The sequence below is a fragment of the Papio anubis genome, chromosome 6 (genome assembly GCF_008728515.1).
Source record: "Papio anubis isolate 15944 chromosome 6, Panubis1.0, whole genome shotgun sequence".
NCBI classification, from domain to species: Eukaryota; Metazoa; Chordata; class Mammalia; order Primates; family Cercopithecidae; genus Papio; species Papio anubis.
In genome coordinates this window covers 159,893,824-159,916,335 of record NC_044981.1, presented here as the reverse complement: position 1 = coordinate 159,916,335, position 22,512 = coordinate 159,893,824, and the positions used below count along the sequence as shown (strand labels likewise).

At 42.4% G+C, this 22,512-nt stretch overlaps 1 long non-coding RNA gene across 1 annotated transcript; it reads left to right on the top strand.

Moving 5' to 3' along the window:
• The first annotated feature begins 7,831 nt into the window (after positions 1–7,831).
• LOC108585647 lies at positions 7,832–16,527 on the top strand. Its single transcript, XR_001902249.3, has 3 exons — positions 7,832–10,730; positions 10,815–11,238; positions 13,294–16,527. It is a non-coding gene; the product is annotated as an uncharacterized LOC108585647 (long non-coding RNA).
• The last annotated feature ends 5,985 nt before the right edge of the window (positions 16,528–22,512 follow it).

Genomic DNA, 22,512 nt, shown 5'->3' with positions numbered 1-22,512 from the left:
GGAGGCCAAGGCAGGTGGATCACTTGAGCCCAGGATTTTGAAACCAGTCTAGGCAACATAGTGAGACGCTGTCTCTACAGAAAATACAAAAATTAACAGAGTCTGGTGCCACATACCTGTAGACCCAGCTACTTGTGAGGTTGAGGTGGGAGGATCAGGGAGGCAGAGGTTTCAGTGAGCTGTGATCACACCACTGCACTCCAGCCTGGGCGACAGAGCAAGCAAAAATGTTATCTTAATACAGCATTCAAAATAAATTACAACATGTACTGAATATATATACAGAATGAGCTTCCACTTGAAGATCCCTATAATAGGTTTTTTCACTCTGAAAATTTGTCATCTAATATGTTGACACTAAAAATGGTTCCACATTCTAACATCAGTAATTAACCAAGAGTGGAAACATATTTTCTGTTCTCTTAAATTTGATTGGCTCTATTTGCTTATTGCTCTTCTTGACATTTAAAATAGAAATTTGCAGTATTCCAAACCTTTATCACCATAGAGTTCTTGAAAGCACTAAAATGTTCCTTGGATATAAGATTCAGGGTTTTATGGCTTTTTGTCCCAATGTTCTTTTTAAAAATCTTAGTCTTTAGATTTTTCTAAAAGGGATTGGGGCATTCTTGGCATCTTCACAAATAATTGTTTATTGTCTTAATAGATTTGAGCATCCTTTTAAATTGTGAGATGACTTTTTGTTTTTTTACCTTTTTTTTACTTTTAAGTTGCGAGATGGCTTATCAGGCACTGTTTAAAAGATTGAAAATGAAACATTTCAAGTGAGAATATCTTAAATATTTCCAGTACCTGTTACATGTAAATGCATATCATTAACCCTAAGGCATTTACAGGCTGATTTGGGAGTTAATAGCATGTGCAGGTACATTTAAAAAGTTAACTAATAACTGCCAAGTAAAGGCTAAAGACAAACGTGCTGTGAAAATACCAGTGAGCACCAACATTGCCTGCCCGAAAGCCGTTGCAGGACCACACCGGGGAGGTGGGTTTGATCGGAGTAAAGGGTGTTGGCAGAGAGCAATGACAGAACTTGGGGAGTGGAAAAGTACCAGGTGTTAGGGTGGGAGTTTCCACAGAGTGTATTTGATGCCAGATTTTGGTTGGTCTCGAACATCAAGCTAGAGGGTTTGTAGGGGAAGAGCCTTGAGATTTGTGTGTGTGTTGGGGTGGGGAGTGGGGCGGAGATGGTGGCCGGGGTCGGGGGCGGTCGGGAGGAAGGTGGTCTCCCTGTGTTGTTGCCCAGGCTGGTCTCAAAAGGAATTTTTTTTAATATAAGGAAATGAACAAATCAGTTAGTAACATGGATTCCTCTCAGTGAAGTTTATTTGTATCTACCAGTACGAATACAACATTTGTAAAATGAAAGGCATTGCTCTTCACAGCTGTTCTAATGTTAATTTGCTGCTTTTCTAAACCACTGACATGAGTACTAACCTTTAGCTTAAACTACCTCACACCGGTTGAACGCTAACTGACAGTGTAAGGTTTCTACTCATTTGACCCTAAATGAAACTTGAGAGGTAAAAACGTTCTCAGCCAGGATGCAGGTCCTTGTGCTATATAATCCAAACTTCATTCCATATTTAAACAGAAACCACCTAAAAAATAACTGTCAGATACAGGAAGGTGAGAGTGAGTTACAAATGCATTTTGTTTTGATCTACTCTCAGATTGATGCTTGTTTTTATGATTGCAAGACAATTTCAGAGGTGCTCTCCTGGATTGGGTTAATCGTTATTGTTTTTTTTTTTTTCCTTCGGGATCGGGACCCTTTAGGATGAATCTGTGATTTGATTTTTTTTGACATACTAAATGGATACTCTTGGATTCATAGTCTGTGAGTTAGTTTTAAAAGTTGATATGGGTGACCATTTTACCACCAAGGGAAATAACTATTCATGTCCCAGACATTTAATCAAATGCCATTATCCTTTACTAAAATTTAACTTAAGAGTCTAAATATACTTTTCCAGTAATTTCTGTATATTCATGCATCCTTAACTGAGTTCCCAGTGAGACCAAGGAAAGACCAAAAAAAAAACTGACATTTAGAGTCCCGATCAACCTTCGGGCGCTTCAGTTACTGAGTACACGGCAACTCTGAGTTAATAATTATCCTCATTTTACTGCTGAAGAAGCAGAGGCTGAGAGGGTTAACTACATAATGTGACTCATGTGGCAGCTACTGAATTCAGGACAGGATTCAAGGCAGACCTTCGGAGTCCTGAGTGATGGAAGGCACACTGTTGACCTTTCTGTAAGTTAAACTTGGGTACCTCAGGAGCTGTAATTTAATAAGTAAAATACCTGTGGCGTTTGATTCTCTTTTTTCCAGTATTCTAGCTGATGGTGTATAGAGAAAGGATTGCTGTGCTAGGTATAAAAAACCTTATTCGTTCTATGCTAATAAGTTGTGTAGCACTGCGTAACTAACCCTGAATCAGAGTTGAACTAAGTGATCTCCAAAGTCGTTCAAAGGTCTAAAATTCTGTGATTCCAAATAAAATATCCTCATCAAGATTAGCTAATTGATCTTGTTGTAATTTTATTTCTGCACCCAGGATAACCCCGTATACAGATGGATGGTGATGTAATAGCAATAAGAAATTAATATAAAAACCTTTAGGTGTCCAATTTTGCACAACTTGTTGAAATAAGTAATATGTGTATATATATAAAATATATTTTTATATATAATATATTTTATATAAAATATATATTATATATACATATTATATATGTATATATTTTATATAATATGTATTATATATAATTATATATAATGTATTTTATATAATATGTATTATATATAATTATATATATATGCACACTAAGAATTTTTATTTCCCTTAGGCAACACAATATATTGGGCTGAAAATGTTACATTTTTGTAATTTCCAAAGAATTAAAATCACATCTTTCTTATTTTTTTAAACATACTACAACTTAATAGAAAGTGGAGCACTAAAAAATTTCATCTAGAGCTCTTCATGAAGAAACTTACTACAAGTAGAGCATAAAAATTCCTTGAAGGTAGAATTCAGGTCTTATTCCTCTTTCTGCTCTTAAAATGCTTTACAAGTAGTCTACTTTAAATAATTACTCCTTTGAATGAACAAAAGAAAAAAAGGAAGAAACACAGAGACATACTTGGACTCTAAGGAGAGGAAGCAGCCCTGTAAACTGCTCATAGCATCTGAAAATCCAAAAGATTTCTTTGCCTTCCATGACAGGTAGTGTTTGATGCTGTGTGTTCATATTTTGCAATGTAATTCAGTGATTCTTGCGAAGTATTTTGGAGTGTAAGCGATGTCTTACTCAGTAGGAAACATAGCATTTGTGGCAACTAGGCCAGGGAATCCATAGTCCTCTGACTCTGTAACACGTTAGAAAATGAGCACCTCTGGTTTTAACATTAAAGAGTTTGCATAGCAATGATATTTTATCAGAATCGTTCACTACTGATTCAGATATAAGATTAAAAGCAGGCAGGGCACAGTGGCTCACGCCTGTAATCCCAGCACTTTGGGAGGCCGAGTCCAGTGGGTCACTTGAGGTCAGGAGTTTGAGACCAGCCTGGCCAATATGGCGAAACCCCATCTCTACCAAAAAATACAAAAATTAGCTGGGCGCAGTGGGGTGCACACCTGTAATCCCAGCTACTCGGGAAGCTGAGGCACAAGAATGGCTTGAACCCAGGAGATGGAGGTTGCAGTGAGCTGAGATCACAACCACTGCACGCCAGCCTGGGCAACAGAGCGAGACCCTGTCTCAAAAAAAAAAAAAGATTAAAAGCAATTCTTTGTAGCACTGAGATTCAAGCAGTACACACTAGTACAGCCATTTCAGTTTTTAAATTTTGAAAGATTCCCACACCACTCAGTGAGCCGTCACTGCTCTCAGCCATACTACCCAGGCCCTCTTCCGGAGCCCCTGGGACCCCCCAACCTAGCAACCAAAGGCAAGATGCCTGGCACCCGGCCCCCGTCAGGGCTGGCAAACACGGATCATTTATGCCTGTGCTGGGCCAATTGTTACAACCTTTTGATTGTTACTTCTGTTTGTGTGGGCTTCTTTGCATATTTAGAAAGTTATTTTATTTCATTTCTTTATGTCCATTAAACTCTGGGCTTATGAGTTTTTACTAAATATAATGAAAGTGGATACTTTTTTTCTAAGATATGTATAGGTTCTTTGGGTATATATCCAAATTTAGAAAGGTTTATACAAATGACATTTATCCAGTGACAATGAAATACCAAAGGCTTCAGTTTTGCTTTCTATTTTCCCTAAATAATATGTTAAAAAAAAACAGGATGCTGCCAGAGCTGAAAAGTGATTCATTCTCCTCCTTATGATAAACTCTGTATTTCACACAAAGAAATATCTCTGTTCTGTTCTTCCCCAGTCCTGTGCAGCCATTCACGTTCCTTTGCTGAGCCGTACAAGTAATACTGATGATGCTAGCATTTATTGTTTCCTAGTTATTCTGCCTAACCCAATCTGTAAAATGTGTTACAGTTACATTTTATAGATCTTCAAGGGCCACCAACTTGATTTTAACTGACATTAATGACGCTGTGTTTTTCTCGGTATCCATTGGTAGTGAGCATCCTCTTTAGTTGGAAAAAATGTGGCATAGTAAAATGAGTAGCCCTTTTTGTTTAACAGTTCTAAAATGCGTGCCCTATATTGATAGTGTGAGCTGGGAATTAAGCAGCCGTGAGAAACTGAAAGCTGAAGCTGTGATCGACAGAGGGACACGGCTCTGCTCCTGCCTCTGTCCTTTCTCTGGCCAGGTGAAGCTATTAAAAGAGCAGAAAGAATGTGAGGGGATCAGGAAAGCAAACTGAAATGTGAATCAAGAAGGAGAAGAAGGACTTGCATGCAAGGAGTTCAGAGACAGTCTTGTAAACTCTCCCATCAGCTGACCTGCTAGCAGCCAGCCGCCTTCTCCTCCAGTTCCTCTCTGGGTGCCTGGCTGTTGGTGGCAGAGGCAGCAGGCCCTGCTCTGTGCCAGGTCCTTGACCTCTGTAGACCGACAGCCAGACTTGACTCTCTCCTGTCCCTCAGCTGACCAGATTTCAACATTTCAGTTGGTCCCATGCCTGATTTCATGAAGGCGCACTGGCACTTCATCAGATGGCCCCAACCAGGCCCTGCCTCTGTGTTTGGGAAGAGGGAGCAGACACAAGTCTCAGGCTGTAAGAGGCAAGCTGGCCTGGCGTCAGGGCCACTCAGCACCCAGGCCGGTGTGGGAAGGAGGCCTTTCATCTCTAGGCTCAGACAACTGGTTGGGGCCTTTTAATAAGTACTTCCTTCTGCACTGAAATATGAAATAATAATACCTTAGCCCCACAGCATAACCATGTGCCAAGTCTATAGAAACGCTCTCACAGATAATGCAGAGGAACAGTCCTTAAATCCCGAGCAAGGATGGAAAGTCCTGAAACAGTTTTCCCGAAGAATTTGCTGGTCCTCCGAGGCAGCTGCAGAGCAGGAGATCCAGAAAAGTCACTGAAGAGGTCCCAGGTTCGAATCTCGACTCTGTCACTTACCAAAAGCAACGTAAACTCTCTGCACCTCTCTTTCCTTGCCTGTAAGGTAAGGTGGTGCAGCATAATGGCATGAGTGCCTCGCTGCATGCCTGGCACACAGTAAACTTTCAATAAATAGCATCATTTTAAGAATTGAAAAGGAGGCCTGGATAGGGCCCCAGTTCATGCACACGTATTTTGGAATCTGTGCAATCTCTCTACATTGAAATTTTCTCCACAGAGCTCAAAAGCATTTAGTCATCAGTTTTCTGCTGCTTCCTGTTACACAAACCATTTCCTGTTCCCAGGACTGCTGACACTAGGAAGTAAAGGGACAGACAGCCTGATGAAAAGGAGCCTCAGTCTTAGGCTGGCCCTATTGTCAGTCAGCAGCAACAACACTTGCTCTCAAGCTGGCCAGGGGTCACCACACCCTCCAAGACCCAGTGTTGAAAGCCACAGTGTCATTGTGGGACCGAGTGGAAAAGGAGAGGCTGCCTCCCTCCTGCCCCTGCCCTAGAAACAATGGGCCTGACAGTTAGCTGGGGGAGCTTAGGGGATCCCATCTTCTGGAAGGCCCAGGAGCTCACCATGCCTGCTAGATTTCCATGATGATATTCTAGCACAGAGAGTTGTGGGCTGACCCAGGGTTTAAACTGTGATGTCCAAGCAACTGTTGGGCTGCATTACGCCAGCTCAAGGGCTTTCTCCAATCCCTGCCCCGAGGTGGCCACAGCAGCAAGTGTAGGAGAGTGAAGGAGCCGGAAGGGGGTCTGCTCCACCTGCCCACTCAGCAGACCATGTTTTGGCTTATTTCACTAGACACTTGGAAAGCAATAGCAACAAGCTTTAATCAGATACCATGGGAAAACATAGCCCTCGTTTTGAAGCACTTAAAGTCTGAAAGTGGAGAGACAAAACTAGACGTACTTCACTAGTGGCTTCTGCAAGTTTGTTTTACTAGATCACGCAGGAAAGCAGCTAGACAGCAGTGACTCCTTCTGTCTTCCCTGCACCTGCCTTGAAATGAGCTTCATCTCTCCTGGTAACCCCCTAGAAATTTTGCTTCAACGAGACTTGGTTCCTAAAGACTTCTTCACCTGCTAGTATTGTCACCACCTCCCAGCCGCTGGGCCACACCTGTAGCCTCCAGAAAGCTTATCAATGGGGTCAGGACCTTCTCAGTGGTTTTCAAGGTAACCACATGGTTTTCAGAGCCTCATCTCCAAATGAAGGCCAGGACACACACAATTAAATCAAGGTAGTTGAAAGGGAAAAAGGAGCTTTCAAATAAACATTTCTGAGATTCAAGTATGAGTCTTGCTTCACTGCGAATCACATACCCTATTGTAATACTAATCTTGAACAACATTTCTATTTGCATCATATGTTTTCTTGCTCACCAAAAGGGCGACACGTTACCAGTAGATACCTGGGGACGTGATTCAGTCTGAACTATAATTGAATCCCTGACATTATAAGGAACTTGGTGAGAATTTTCCTCTTGAAATCTATTTTTACAAAAGTGACTTATTGTGTACCTTGTATGCGGTGATAATGCACTAAGTAAGGGTAATGCCAGAGACCACAGCAAAAACTTAGATGATCTGTTTTTACACCAGATTTCTCCAAAGCAAGATCACCATCACATCACTGGGCTGCCATTCACTCAGTAAGCCGCACAAATCTGAATTCAGCACAAAGCCTTCCCTCTTCGTGCTTCCCCCTGCCTCAAGCCTCAAGTTGAGCAGCTCCTAACTCAGCCCTCTCCCATTCCCTCTGTCCTCATCATGGCCTGTGGGTCCTTTCCCATCCTCCCCACAGCCTCTCCATGCAGAGTTTCTGAGGGGCCCTGAGTTACACTAAGCTTGAAACCTGCTGTGTGATGTGACAGAATTTCTTATGTATAATATAACATATGCATATGAGTGCAACGTGAATACCCCATAACCTGGTTCTTGATGTCTACCGTCAAACTTCCTGGAGGTAAGACTTTCCTAGCCTCTTAATACAGCTTTAAAAAAAAATTGCCAACATACCGCTGGGCATGGTGGCTCACACCTGTAATCCCAGCCCTTCGGGAGGACAAGGCAGGCGGATCACCTGAGGTCAGGAGTTCGAGACCAGCCTGGCCAAGATGGCAAAACCCATCTCTACTACAAATACAAAAATTAGCTGGGCATGGGTGGCGGGTGCCTGTAATCCCAGCTACGCAGGAAGCTGAGACAGAAGAATCGTTTAAACCAAGTGGGCGGTGGCTGCAGTGAGCCGAGATCACGCCACTGCATTCTAGCCTGAGCAACAGAGTGAGGCCTCATGTCAAAAAAATATATATATTGCTAACATACAATTTCTCATTGTTATTTACCCTTCATTTGACATTGTATTCCATAGTCTCAACTTTTATCTTTACAGCATTCATTCAAGAAAGGAAATGGGGATTGCATGAGGAAAAAGAGAGCAAAGGAAAAAATTTCAATAAAGGAAATCGTGTTCCCTTCCCCCCACCTCCAAAACAAAAATTCTGCTTTGCTGGAAAGTGGACCTAAAAGTGTTTTTGCTTTTCAAAACAGTTTTCTAAACACACACACACACACGCGCGCACACACACACACACAGAGTATTTCATGGCCTGTGCACCACTTCTTGCCTGCTGGCTCAAGGTCTAGCTTGTTTTTCCACCCCACAGTGTCAGGCAGGTCCAGCCCTCCTTTATGTCCTAGAGTTCGTGTTGGTGCCAGGCAGCTTCAGATTCTGTGCCCCGTTTGAAATCATTCACAAGATCTGAATTGTTAAAGAAAATATGCTGGCTTCTGAGTAATGCTAACCACTGGAAAATATTAGAAAACATTTCAAAATAAGAGAGTCCTTGGATCTGTTATTTATTTTTTATTGGAATTGAATTAAATTACTGGTCAGCATCACAAAAGTAAAAACCTCTGTCATTCACCATTATCATTTCCCCCTTTAAGAATCAAAAGGAAGCCCCACGGCTGGGGGAAAAATCTTCCAGCTAAGTGAACCTCACTGTTTGTTCTACCTGGGCCTGACCTGCACAGTAACCAGAAGCTTTCTGGGCCTAGCAGTTTCAACCAAGTATTTCAGGAACCTGTGCTCACCCTTGGCAATAACAAGCCTCGGGTGATTTCAGCTGTCAAGTGTCTCTGATCCTCAGATTCTTACAAGGGAGCTTTGCAAAGCTTGTAGTCTCTGCTTCCTAATTTAATTTAAACTGCACTTGTGATAAAGAGGTAAGTGCGTGGCTTCTCCCTAATGCTACCACGAATTTCTGTATGACACAGATCCTCCTTGGGGCTGAGAGTGAAGTGCTGGGAGTCTAAAAAGAACCGTGTCCATCCCCTGTGTCCCATGGTGTCTCCAGGGAGCTGCCATCCTCCCAGCCCCCTCCCACCTGTCTCTTTTCTCCTCAGCCAGCCCCCAGCGTGGAGGTGCCCACTGCTCCCACAGTGTCTCTGCCAGACTCTTCCAGGGCCCACTGCAGAGCCAGGCACAGCTTCCCCAATCTCTCCTCATCCCTGCTGCCTCCAAAACAAACACACATTAGAAAAAGGACAAAGGAGTTTTGGTTATAGAAAGGTCAAAGAGTTTTAAAAATTACCGACATTGGGAAAATTACAAGGTTGCTAAAGAATCTGAAAAAACTACCAGCAGCGGTTCCCAGAGCCTGACCTCATTTATGTTTCAATGGAGACCGGGGTCAACTGCTCTGAATATTTCCCAAGCATTCTTATTAATCTTTTGTGTAGCTAGAGGTTGGTCTTGTGGGCACCTTCGCTGTTACCAAGCTGTGCCTAGCTCTTGGGTCCAGGCCCAATCCCTGACCCTTTAACGAAGAAGACACTTCTCCTTCTACCCTACAAAGGCCTCTCCCTTGGGCTTTAGGCTACTTGTTTTGACCTTCAGTTTGCCACCAGGGTCCATCATGGAGGGCTCTTGGTTGAGGTCTTAGGAATCTGCCCTCCTACCCCTCCCCCACAAAGACATCCCCTCCGGGCCATTGTTCCCTTGCAGTTGTCTTCCGTGTTCCTCCCAGACAGCTCTGTGCCTCTGGCATACAGCACCATGCGGGTCTCTCTCATTGAATTAAAACTGGCCCAGTGAGGCAATACAACACAATGAGGAAAAGGTGTGTCTCGACGGGGTGCCATCCGGCAGGCAGCTTGAGCTCAGCAGTCCTCAGTCTTCTCAGCTGCAAAATGGGGTTGCTAATTGTGAAAGGGAAATTAAAAATTGGGATCACAATTCACTCTGCCAGAAGAAAAATTAAGCTGAAAGCTGAATCATGCAAGATGCAGCCTTTCCTTTTGTTCCTAAGCAGAGAGCTACAGATAAAAGCTTCAACCTCTCCACAGGTAAATTCTCCGTGTTCACCTTATGTTACATAAATTGCCAATTTACTGAGCACGATTTACTGAGTAGAGAGGAATACGTAACGACGATTGCCCTACCTGCCCCTTTTCTCTTTTCCGCTTTAAATATTGAAGCCCTCAAAATTCGTGATTGGAGAAAGGCACAGACCACAGATTGTTTCTGTGATTCCATGTTAATTGCTTCTGGGCACGTCCTTAACCTTGGGAAAATCAACTTCTAAATTGATTGAGACCTGTCTCCAAAATTTTTTGGTTTACATAATCCCACTTTATCATGCTACCGTGAGGATGACATTGGGCAATCGTAAGCCCCTGACCTGTACCTGGAATATGGTGATTGCTCAATAAACACTGGTTCTGATTATAATTTTTATTAATGTCTTTTTAAAAATCAATTTGCTCACTGATTTTTATTCTTTCTTTACTTAAAAAAAAAATAGACCACCTTTAGACTGCCTCCTTTCGTCAGGCACAATGTGAGGCATTGGGGGTACAACGGGAAGTAACTGTCTCTGCCTTCCAGGAATTCTGCGGAGTGGTAAAGAGGACAAATACCAACAACTACAGAGCAATGAGCTAGGTCTTGCAATGGGAATATCCTCGGTCTCCTGTGGGAATGTTGGATGAGAAGCAACCAACTCTGCCTGAGGACTAGAACAGGGAGAGGCTGTGCAGAGAAGACCTCCTAGAGGAGCTGACGAGAGTCAGACTGAACAAGACCAGAAGGGAATTGCCACACCCAGAAGGAGGAAGGAAGGTCCTGCCTGGGGAAACCAAGGTACAGTCAGCAGGGATGGCTGGTCCTGCCCTCCATGGCCCTGGGCTGGTACAACAGTTGTTCTCATTTAATCTGTGATTCCAGTCTCCTTAGTAGCCATGCAGACTCAGTAGAGAACAACGTTCTGGAGCCTGCTTCTGTGAACATCCATCTCTCAGCTTCAAAGCTCTACCTCCAGACGAGCCTTCCTTCGCGGCACGGTGTTTCACCTGAGGAACATATTAATAATATGACTCGCACTGTTTGAGCGCTTTCCATGGGCTCCGCACGATCTGGGCCTTTCAAACATCATCTCATGCAGTCCTCTCAAAAGCTACCCTGTGTGGTCATCTTGTCCTGTGTCAAATCCCGGCTCCAAACAGTTTCTACGTTGGCCCTTGGGCAAGTAACCTCACTTTGCCTCTGTTTCTTCATCTTCCAAAGGGGATGCCCAGCCCACCTCACAGGTTGACAAGGGGGCGATAGGAGTTAATATAAGCAGAGCCCTTAGAACAGTCACCAGCACATGGTAAGAACTCAGTAACTGCTATTCCTGTGCCACTGCATGTGCCTCTAGGGTTTTTTGCTTGTTTGAGATGGAGTCTCGCTCTGTCACCCAGGCTGGTGTGCAGTGGTGCGGTCTCGGCTCACTGCAACCTCCGATTCTTGGGTTCAACCAATCCTTCTGCCTCAGTCTCCTGAGTAGCTATAGGTGCCCACCACCACACTGGCCCAATTTTTGTATTTTTAGTACCGACAAGGTTTCACCATATTTGTCAAGCTGGTCCCGAACTCCTGACCTCAGGTGATCAGCCTGCCTCAGCCTCCCAAAGTGTTGAGATTACAGGCGTGAGCCAACACGCCTGGCCAAGTGCCTCTAGATTTTTGACCCATTTGCAGAGTAGTGGAAAGAGGCAAAGATTGACAACAGTTCGAAATTGGTTTTCTCTTGCTCTTAGGCACATAACTAATTTCCGTTTCCCACCTCCCATATGGCCATGCGCCTGAGTGTCAGCCAACGGAATAGGAGCTGTACTCCTTCCAGCCTGGCCTACAAATCCGGCCCCTGCATTCTCCATCAGCTGTCTCATTCAGGCCAGTGGGAAGGGAGATGTGTTGAAGATGTGAATCCCAAAATGAAGGCATGGAGAAGGTCATCCTTCAGGCTTGTCCACTGCACAGTTCCATTTTCTAAATAAGAAGCCTTCACACACTTGATGAGCAGCCTAGCCAGCTTCTACTAACACATGTGTGTCCAGAGCTCAGGGAAGGGCCAGCCTTGCAGTGCACTGTGGGAGATACAGCTGTGGTCTGCCCAGCAGGTTCTACTTCCTCCTCCTCCTCCCAGTAAGAAACTCCCTCTCTTATGTGAGAATTTACAACATGATTTACTGTGGCTTAATTTCTGCACCACCAAGTCGGCAGGCAGTGCACACACAGCCCAGGCTCTGAGCCCTTGGCTGCATGATCAGTTCTGGGGCAGCCTCTTGACCCACAGTTATTGTGGCCTAATCAGTTATTGCCAAAGGGTTAAGGAGAAGTGGATCTCTCCTTTTGGGTGAGATTGCTGGCTTTAGAGGATGTAGATATCCTAGGGATCCTTTCAAAGAAAGAAGCCCTCACAGGGGAAGCAGAGCCCATGTGGACGCCGATGTGTATGCCTTAGGGCGTCGTTTCAACTCCAGCATCCATTAACATTTGATTCACCTTCCTCAGTTACCTGGGTAATAAGCCTCCTTTGTGTTTAAGCTGATTAAAGCCAGTTTTCCCAACTTACCAGCTTTGCCCATTACCTCCAGTTCCCTGGACCTCAGCCCCGCTGCCTCTAACACCTGCCTTGAGAGCTGTCTTGATAATCTCATCTTCACATTACATAAATATTAAAATTCCTTAAATAATCAGTGACTGTAACAGGCATGGCTTCCACTGAGGGGAGAGGAGTATTAGTCACTCACATGTGGTCTCCATGGATAATACTCCTTCTTAGGAAGGGAGTCTTGCTATATACACTGGAACAAACAAGGTCCCATTAGCACCAACTCAGTAGAACTGCCCCTTTGTTTTATTGTGCTGAACTTTTGTCCTATTAAAGATTTTTAAAAGTAAATGGTGAATTTCAGGAGTTTGGAAATCTTTGCAAATTTCCTTCACAATGTGTTTCCTTGTACTAGAATTTAATTAATGATACTTTTATCTGTTTTTCATTTAAAGCAACATAGTTGCAACCCCAGAGATTTACAAAATCAGAAATATAAATTAATTCTTACCATCAGTTGTACAGACTATCCTCCCAGCCTTCGCTTTAGTCTTTTGATTAAATACAGGCTATCCCCAAATATTTGATGGGATAGTTCTGTAACGTGTATATTCCATTTGTATCTCAAACACTAGAATGCCAGGCTTGTATTTTTGAATTTTATTTTGGATTTTATTTTGAAATTCTTACTTGTATAAACCAATCCCTTATCAAAATAGAGAATTTTCAAAAGTTGCTTAACTTTGTCACTCTCGTCGCCTTTCATTCTGGTGAAAACCAGCCTGACCATTTTACATTCAGGTTTTCTTTCTCCATATTCATTTCCAGGCTCTGAGTTCATTATTCCAGTGAAACCATACTAAGGAAAAAAGACTTTTCTACCCTCCTCTCATCTGTTGAACTTTGGCTTCCTTCACTCTCCCTTGCTCTGCACACCCCAGCTCCTCCGAAATCAAATGTCAGGAGACTAACCCTGTGAAGAGTCTCTAAGAATGGAGTTCTCATCAATATTGTTCATGTTGCGGGGAGGGGTGGACTGGGAGTTCCTGTTTAAAGTATTCAGAATTTCTGCTGGGGATAATGACAAAGTTCTGGAAATCGTTGGTGATTACACAACCTTGTGTATGTGGCTAATGCCAATGAATTGTACATTTTAAAATGGTTACATGGTACTTTTAAAATATATTTTATCACAATGAAAAAATCTTCATGCTTTCTGTCTTGTATATTTGTATAAATTACTAAATCTAGTTGCATCACTCATATGGAGGGCAGCAGCTAAGAAGCCTGAAGAAGTCAGTTAAAATTGAACGGGTAAAGAAATTTTGTTTCTTAAAAAAATGCCCGACAGAACAAAGCATACGCACCCTTTGCCAACTGTCTTTGGGAAAAGGCTCTGTTAGCTCATGCGCAGAAGGAAGCCAGGCAGCGAGGATGTCGACAAGGGAAAGATGAATGACCCCCTGGAGACCGCAGGGTTTGTGTTCGAGTTTCCACCACCTTTTCATCCTTTTGTCCCCCTTCTGATTCACATGCAGATTAGCCCAGACCAACTCCTCTCTAAATACTCTTTTCACGCTGGTTGGAAGGTAGAAGGCCCAACTAAATATGCATGAGGTTTTTTCTCCCGGGTTTCTGATGCGCTCTTGTTGGGTGTTGAGGAATTACGTTAATGAATGCGTGCCTGCACACACCGACACAGAAACCAGGCACGCACATGCACACACACACGCGCATGCACACACACACACAAACACACACACAATCAGCTTTGTCAGATCCTCCTTCGGCACTCACCAAACAGTTCCCATGAAAAGGAAGAAAGGAGAGAGGGGGAGGAGGAGAGATTTAAAATCTGTTGCCAGGGGAGAAATAAATGGTACAGCTTGATACAAAGAAAAGAACAAAGTTTCATCTTTGCTTTCTGGAGTTGCAAATGTAACTCTTGTTTCCAGTCAGTCCCAGTGTAAAATAAGACAAGGCCATTGCAGAAGCAGAACTAGCTGGCCTGGCTCTTCCCAGTGGAGAAGAAAAAGTTAAGGATAGAGTTTAAATGTTGGAAATAAGTTGTAAATTTGAAAACAAAGAACTCATCAATAGTTTCTTTAAGCAGGGCTTTATGCAAATTCCTTCACCACAGATCTTGAGTCTGGATCCCAGAAGGAGTTATTAGGGTTTATATAATACTGCCCTTTACGCTGTCTTTTTTTTTTTCCTGTCTCTTCTGTGGCTTTTAGATGCTGTTTTCATTAGGCTAGCTAAATTCCACTTTAAGATGAATTCACCCTAAATGTGTTTGCATGAAATTATATCGAGTTATGGCTTAGAGTGTAAATCATCTTTAATTATAGGTAATCTTTATGATATTTTAACAGATAGGATAATATATTAGCACACTGGAACTGAGGTGCAGACATATTAATGGCCTTAATATCACACTGCCAGAAACAGTCATCTTTCCAACCTTTAATCATCTCCCTCGCCTGCCCCTTCCTTTCTGTTCTTAGTGATCACAGAATGGCCAAGCAGCCCATCAGACCCTGGTCCGGAAGGACCTGGGGGCTCTGTCACTATCTTTCACACTTGTGTATCAGGACAGTAGGTTGAAAAGTGTATTTTTTCTGTGTGTGTGTTTCTAATGTAACCCATCAACGGATACTGGTTTTCATTTGTAGATTTTAATATACTAAAATATAAAGATTTTGTTATTTTCAAAAATTCCTTCTGGATTCAAGCAACAAATAATTAGCGTAATTCTCTTCATCCATCCTCACAGGGTACAAAAAGATGGGGAAATCCTGCTTCAGGCCCACACTGCTTCTCTAGCTGAAGGGACGCAAAGCAGAAACAAATCTCCAACTTCCCTGAAGCATTCGGAAGGCTTCCCTGTGCATTTTGTGACAGACTGAAAATTAGTTGTTGATAGTATTTCTTTCCCATGAAAGCACAGAACATACTCTATGTTCCATCCCAGCCCCCACCGCAAACAGAATCTGGTTATTTGAAGTCCACATAAATAACCACCCCTGGTCTATTGTTGTAATCAGCATGACACATTCTTAGCTTATAACCAGGGTGTCCTTCTGTTTCATCAATAAAAACTAAGACGGAAAGTTCACGCGGAAAGCGTTCAGTCTTTCATCTGCTACACTGACAAGAAATTATCATACTCAGCATTATTTCCTAGTCATGTATTACTGACTTGTCTGAATGAATAGGTACCTGGCTCTATCTAAGTTTAAAGAAAACTGTATCTACGTTTTTTAAAGAAAAATTTAGTGAAAGAGTTCAAAAAATTGTTCCAGATTCCTCCTGGGGGAGGAAGTGCATTGCTTGGAAGCTATTTCAGAAGGGCGTTTTGTAGAAAACCCTGGGAATCAGTGTGGGTATTCAGCAAATATTTTTGAGTGAATGTTGGATGGCTTTGACCAAGTAAATTAAATGCACACGAAATGCACACGCACACACTTAGTCATCATTTTATGCGTAAATAAATACCTATACATAAACAGAACTATTACCTCTACTGATGGTGGATTACTGAACTCAGCTGTGTCCCACACTTCAAATGGGTCCCGGTCTCTGGGGAGGCATTGCTGCCTGGTGTGAAGGGACCACCCCACATCCATCGCCAGGTCTAGACAGAGACTGGCTCCCTCCCGGCTGACACTCAACAGAAAACGGTGGAGCTGGCCTTTTAACCGTGCCCAGTGGATGGTCCTGATCTGCGTGGAGTAAGCTGAGGGTCTCCAAGAAGGGTTTCTTTGCTAAAAATATGTTCCGAGCCAGTGGACTTTACTTCTTTTAACAAAAATATTAGTCATGGAAATTTTAAGAAGAAAATTAAAGTTTAATTTTGCTGAGTTAAAGTTACTAACCTTTAATATATAGATAATATATCTGTATGTATACATAGATATATATATCTTCTGGGTAAATGGCATTATCAAGTGCTAACCTCTGACTAAAATTAGCATGTTGGAATAACCTGAGCAGGAAAGAAAAAAGAAGGCTATTTTTTGTTTTTCATTTTTGTTTGTTTGTTTGTTTTTGAGACAGAGTCTTGCCCTGTTCTCCAGACTGGAGTGCAGTGGCGCAATCATGGTTTACTGCAGCCGCTGCCTCCCAGGCTCAGGTGATCCTCCTGCAGGCACACATCACCAAACCTGGCTAATTTTTGTAGAGTCGCAGTTTTGCCATGTTGCCCAGGCTGGTCTGGAACTCCTGAGGTCAAGCGACCTGCCTGCCTTGGCCTCCCAAAGTGCCGGAATTACAGGCGTGAGCCACCGCGCCCAGCCCAGCTCTATTTTAAAACACAGAATCCACAAAGGAAGGAAAAGGTCAGGCCCTTGCAACAGTGTTCTGTGGAGGCACACACTAGAATGTACTGGAATAGGGTTCCCTGAAAGCCAAAATACAGGTTTTTTTTGAAGGGGTGCGGAGGTGTGAGGTAGCACACAAGAGAAAGGACCAGCAGGACAGAGGGAGCTGGGGACAAACTTTGTTCAGTGTCGAAGTTTATCCAGGAAAATGAAACTAACACAAAAACTTTTTTTTTTACATATATAATTGAAAAGTATGTTTTAATTATATTATCCATGGTTAACAAGGAGAGGAAACAGACATTCTCATATACTGATGATAATACTATAAATTGATAGAAGGTTTCTGCAAGGCAGTTTGGTAATAGTTATCAAGAGATTTAGGTTGTGTTGGGGGGCTATAATTTCACTTCTGGGAATTTATTTTGTAGAAATAATCATGAAAGGGTAAAGTTATAGCAATATTTTTATTTTAAATAGAAAAATGTAGAATTTTTATTTATTAATGTTATTTCATTTTATTTTGCTTAGCTATAATTTCTATAATGAATTGATTATGTGATGAGACATCAGCAATAATATTTGTTAAGAAACAAAGTGTGCCCATGGTCAGTGGGCTCCTTTGGTGTTTGTTGATTGAAAATTTCCCTCCCAGGACCTTCATGGACACTACTCCGGTGCCACAGAAATCCATCCAAGGATGGCCGTAAATCCCGTGTGCGAATACTGTGAAAACACTGCCTCCCCTGACACCAAAACAGAACGTGAGAATTTCAGTGAGATAGTCATGCATTGAGTAAAGCACACAAAATCTGAAAGTTTTCATAAATTCAAATACGTCTTTCAGAAACCATTATACAAATGGTTTCCCATTTACCTTTATAAGCACAACTAAATACACACAAAATATAAGCAACATTTAGCATTTTCACTCTATAACTGGGAGACTTCATCTTTTATCTAACCACTCTTTTCTAATACAGCATCATTACCATGGAGTTTCATGTAAGTGGAAAAGCTTTGCAGAACCTCTTCTCAAACCAGAACCTATCCGAATCTGTATTAAAATAGCATTTTCATTAGCATTTCATTTCATTAAAATGCAAATATCTATATGACGTCTTAACTCAAAACTGAAATATTAAAAGTGACTGTTTTGCATTGTCTCTTTCTCACAAAGCTTTATCTTATGGCATGATTTTTGCTCCTCAGACATTTTCAAATATTTGATCTCTGAAGTTTTCGCCCAACTCACTGCAAAGTTTAAAAATACTGCCTATTACATAGTGATTACACATGGTTCTCAAACATGATAGGAACTGGCAGACCAGCCCCCAGCTGTTTCCATGGAGACACTGGGAGTGGCGGTTACACATTGTGAGATTTCTCCAGCCTAAAACTGTTACTGCCTTACACTGAGACATACATGTTTCACAGCTAAGCCTGAATCCAAAATGAAATTAAAAGTTTACTGGCTAAGCGCCAAATTCAAAACTACCCTGACCTGTCTTCCTCTGTTCTCTGACAGTGTGTACGTGTACAAGCTCGTCTGAAAAGAGTTGGCTTGTAAACAGGGGAGAAGCTATCCAAGAAGTATTCTCACAATGAAATAATCATTTTATTTTGTCCATGCTGACAAACAACCAGTCAGTTCAGCAGGAGGAAACAAACAAACAAACAAACAAACATTTTCATTTCCAAATTTGTAATGAGTTCACTTAAGTATTTTTGAGTCTACATAGTTGAATCTTAAATGTGAATTTTCATAACCTAAAGAAGGAGTCCCACTGAGTGATGTTTTACGTTACAATCATTTTACTGTAATCAATATTTAAGCGTATGGTAAATGCAGCTAATATTGTGTCATAAACACTTCAAGTGAGTCACAGAACTCATTTCACCTGGAGGCTATGGCAGATTCCTGGGCTTCCGCATTCCCTCCCTGACTCCTACAGTGGCCGCCAGTCCACCTTTAATAGTTTTGTGTGTGTCACTCCCTAAAACAACAACAACAAAAATGCAACTTGAAAACCACAGATCCATTCTAGCCTTTTACTCAGTTCACCCCTGTACAGCATTGCACAAAGACTTGGAAACCAGCACAGGTCACATTTGGAGACTACCAACCTTGGCTACTTGCCTTCAAGGAGCATTTATGTCGTTTAAAGAGTTGCTGTACTTTAGCTTAGTGGCAGCCTTCTTTCCACCATTTCAGTATCTGCCATCGATTTTTCCGTAAAAAAACGAGTGCCAGATCTTGGCTTTTCTTGACTGTTTAAACTTATTGATAGCAGGAAGAAAATGAGGAGTAAGACTTACATAACCTTACATTTTAAGGATAATTCATCTATAAAATCATTCAGTTTCCCCGAACTATGTGAATGGAATTTGTTTGCATAAATGGAATTCCACCAAAGGCTTCTAAACTATGAACTAATTACATGGTCTAATTCTGGAGCTTTCCCAAAATTAATCTTTGCATTAGTTATCTTTCACTCTCTTTTTATGTGTCATCTTGCTTTTTCACATTCCATTAGGTATCAAAACCAAGAGAGACAAAGTACAAGCTATTTATGTTTTATCAAGTCTCAAGATAATGGAAAATATTTTATACCAGTTAGTACTGCAGAGGAGCCAGGTGATTCCTATACCAATATCTTGGCAGGATGCGAAAGAACAAATAATTACGGGCGATACCTTAAAACACTTATTAAACATAATCTTGAGAAGGATAGTGATTTCAATAAATTTTATTTTTATTCTTTTTTTTTTTTTTTTTTTTGAGACAGAGTCTCGCTCTGTCACACAGGCTGGAGTGCAGTAGCACGGTCTCGGCTCACTGCAACCTCCGCCTTCTGGGTTCAAGTGATTCTTTTGCATCAGCCTCCTGAGTAGCTGGGGCTACAGGTGCCCACCACCACACCTGGCTAATTTTTGTATTTTTAGTAGAGACGGGGTTTCACCATATTGTCCAGGCTGGTCTCAAATTCCTGAGCTTGTGATCCACCTGCCTCAGCCTCCCAAAGTGCTGGGATTACAGGCATGAGCCACCACGCCTGGCCTTTATTTTTATTCTCAATTGAAATGAACCTCTGTGTGCACACATGTCTATGTGTGTTTGTGTGTGTGTACAGACGTATGGTGAGGTATGGTTAGAATGAACATTGCTTCAAGCCCTGTTTCTTCACCCCACTGATTGACAGTGGGGAAGTCACCTCACTTCTCGGAACCTTTCTTTTCTCACCTAGAATTACAGCTAACAATGCTTGTTCCATCTGTTTCCATTTTGTCATAAAAATCAAAGGAGGTAGTGGATGTGAAATTTTACTAATTACATATATAGGATCCAAATAACATGTAGTGGTGAATAACATAATTATACCAATAACTCAACATAGGAGTTGCGGTGACCTGTTTGTCTTTAATGAGCCTATATTTCTTCACATATGAAAATGGTATGAAGTGGATAGAAGTGATAATGCAGCATAACCTTGAGGACAGATAGATTTCTTACAGCTCTCTTCTTTTCTTTTCTTTTCTTTTCTTTTTTTTTTTTTTGAGACGGAGTTTCACTCTTGTTGCCCAGGCTGGAGTACAATGGCGTGATCTCTGCTCACCACAACCTCCACCTCCCAGGTTCAAGTGCTTTTCCTGCCTCAGCCTCCTGAGTAACTGGGACTATAGGCATGCACCACCACGCCCAGCTAATTTTGTATTTTTAGTAGAGACAGGGTTTCTCCATGTTGGTCAGGCTGGTCTTGAACTCCCGACCTCAGGTGATCCACCCGTCTCAGCCTCCCAAAGTGCTGAGATTACAGGGGTGAGCCACTGTGCCCAGCCTTTTGTTTTCTTAAGTAACCAAAATTCAACTTGAAATAGTGTTTTTTGTTTGTTTGTTTGTTTTTCTCTGTCGGCCAGGCTGGAGTGCAGTGGCACGATCTTGGCTCACTGCAACCTCCACCTCTGGGGTTCAGGTGATTCTCCTGCCTCAGCCTCCCAAGTAGCTGGGATTAAAACAGGCACCCACCACCATGGTGGGCTGATTTTTGTATTTTTAATAGAGATGGGGGTTTCGCCGTATTAGCCAGGCTAGTCTCAAACTCCTGACCTCAGGTGATCTGCCCGCTTCAGCCTCCCACAGTGTCAACTTGAAATAGCTTAAGCAAAGAAAGAAAGGTTTTTATTGAAAGTCTCAAATAACCATGGAAAGGGCAAGGAAGCAACCGGGCCTTAGAAACCACTGGAACCAGGGGCTGGAGTGCTAACAAGACTTTCTCTTTTCTCTTCTCCCTGCATGTTATTTCATTTTTCTCAGACAAACTCCCTGCACATGGCTGGATGCATTGCCACCAGCTACTCCTGCCCTCACATCTCACAACTTTGCTACAAGAAAACACAAAACATCTTGGCTAAAATTGCCCCCCTCCTCACCCCAAGCTTGATGCCAGCTGAAGAGTCCCAGGAGAAGACCAGCTGGCTTAGCCCGGATCAGAGGCCCTGGATGGGAGTGGAGGATTGGCAGCCATCATTTGCACCGGATGGTTAGAGGGTGCGAGAAGCAGTTTTCCTGAAGAAGAGAGGTGGTGTCCTGGGAAAAGAGGAAGGGTCCAAGGTTGTGAAAGCAATAAATGCTCACGCAAAAGAGGGTTGACCCAAGGTCTGGCCTTCTTCTTGCCACTTTCTAGTGAGGGTGCCCTTAGCAAATTGATTAAGCTCTGTGTCAAGCGGGAAAAATACAGCCTACCCCTGCCTTGTGTGGTGACGTGAGGAACAGATTACAGAACAGACTTCAAGTGGCCTTTCAAAGTCTAAAGTGCGATACCAATGAAAGGTAAACTAAGTTATTCTGGTTCTCTCCCCGCATTTGGTCAGTTCCTGTAACACAAACCATTCTAGGTTATAATCTCATCAAAGTTCAGAAGCGAGGATTAACGCCGCTCTCTAGCTCTATTTGGTCGAGAAACCGCACTATTTCAGAGATTTTTTTTTATAGTTAAAATCTTATCCATCACCTGTTAAATCATGCATGAGATTTACTTGGGGCGATCTCTGAAATTTTTTCAATTAGAAAAATGTAAATTACACAATACATTATTTATAATGCACACACGGTTGACTATGTTTTAGAATATTACCTAAAGAAACCACAGAATAACAACAACACAAATACAGATTCTTTGATACTATACTAGTATACATGTCCTGCTTCTTCCTTTCAGGTCTATTTGCCGAGTCTTCCATTCTTGAGCAATTTTCTCTGGGGTGACTCTCCTCTACTGTGAAACCTGTGTCTGTGTGACAATGTCTTTGCCCATTGTGCAGAGTCCTTTGTGGCCCTATCATGGGGGACTTCCATTCTGTACGTGGTTACTTCAGAGTGTCAGCTGGATCTAGCTGCTCTGCGCTGGTTCATGTGGGTGCCATCTACCTGCAGTGCATCTCCATTTGTCTCACTGCCCATCCAGGTCCATTGTACCCTTTAAGACCGGTTGAAGCCCACTGCTGTAGGACATCAGTTCCTCTGGCCTTGTTCCTTTGTGGAGCCTTTTTGTATTGTGTGTGACTATGTGATCTGACTGTATTCACAGACACTTCTCACACATAGCTTTGTGCATCTTCTCAAATTGCTACATGTGTACGTTTGTCCCTCCAAAGGATTAAAACCTGAGTAAGCACCAAGTTTCTCTGCAGAAGCGGGCTGTGACCTTTGGTGCTTCCAGAGGAA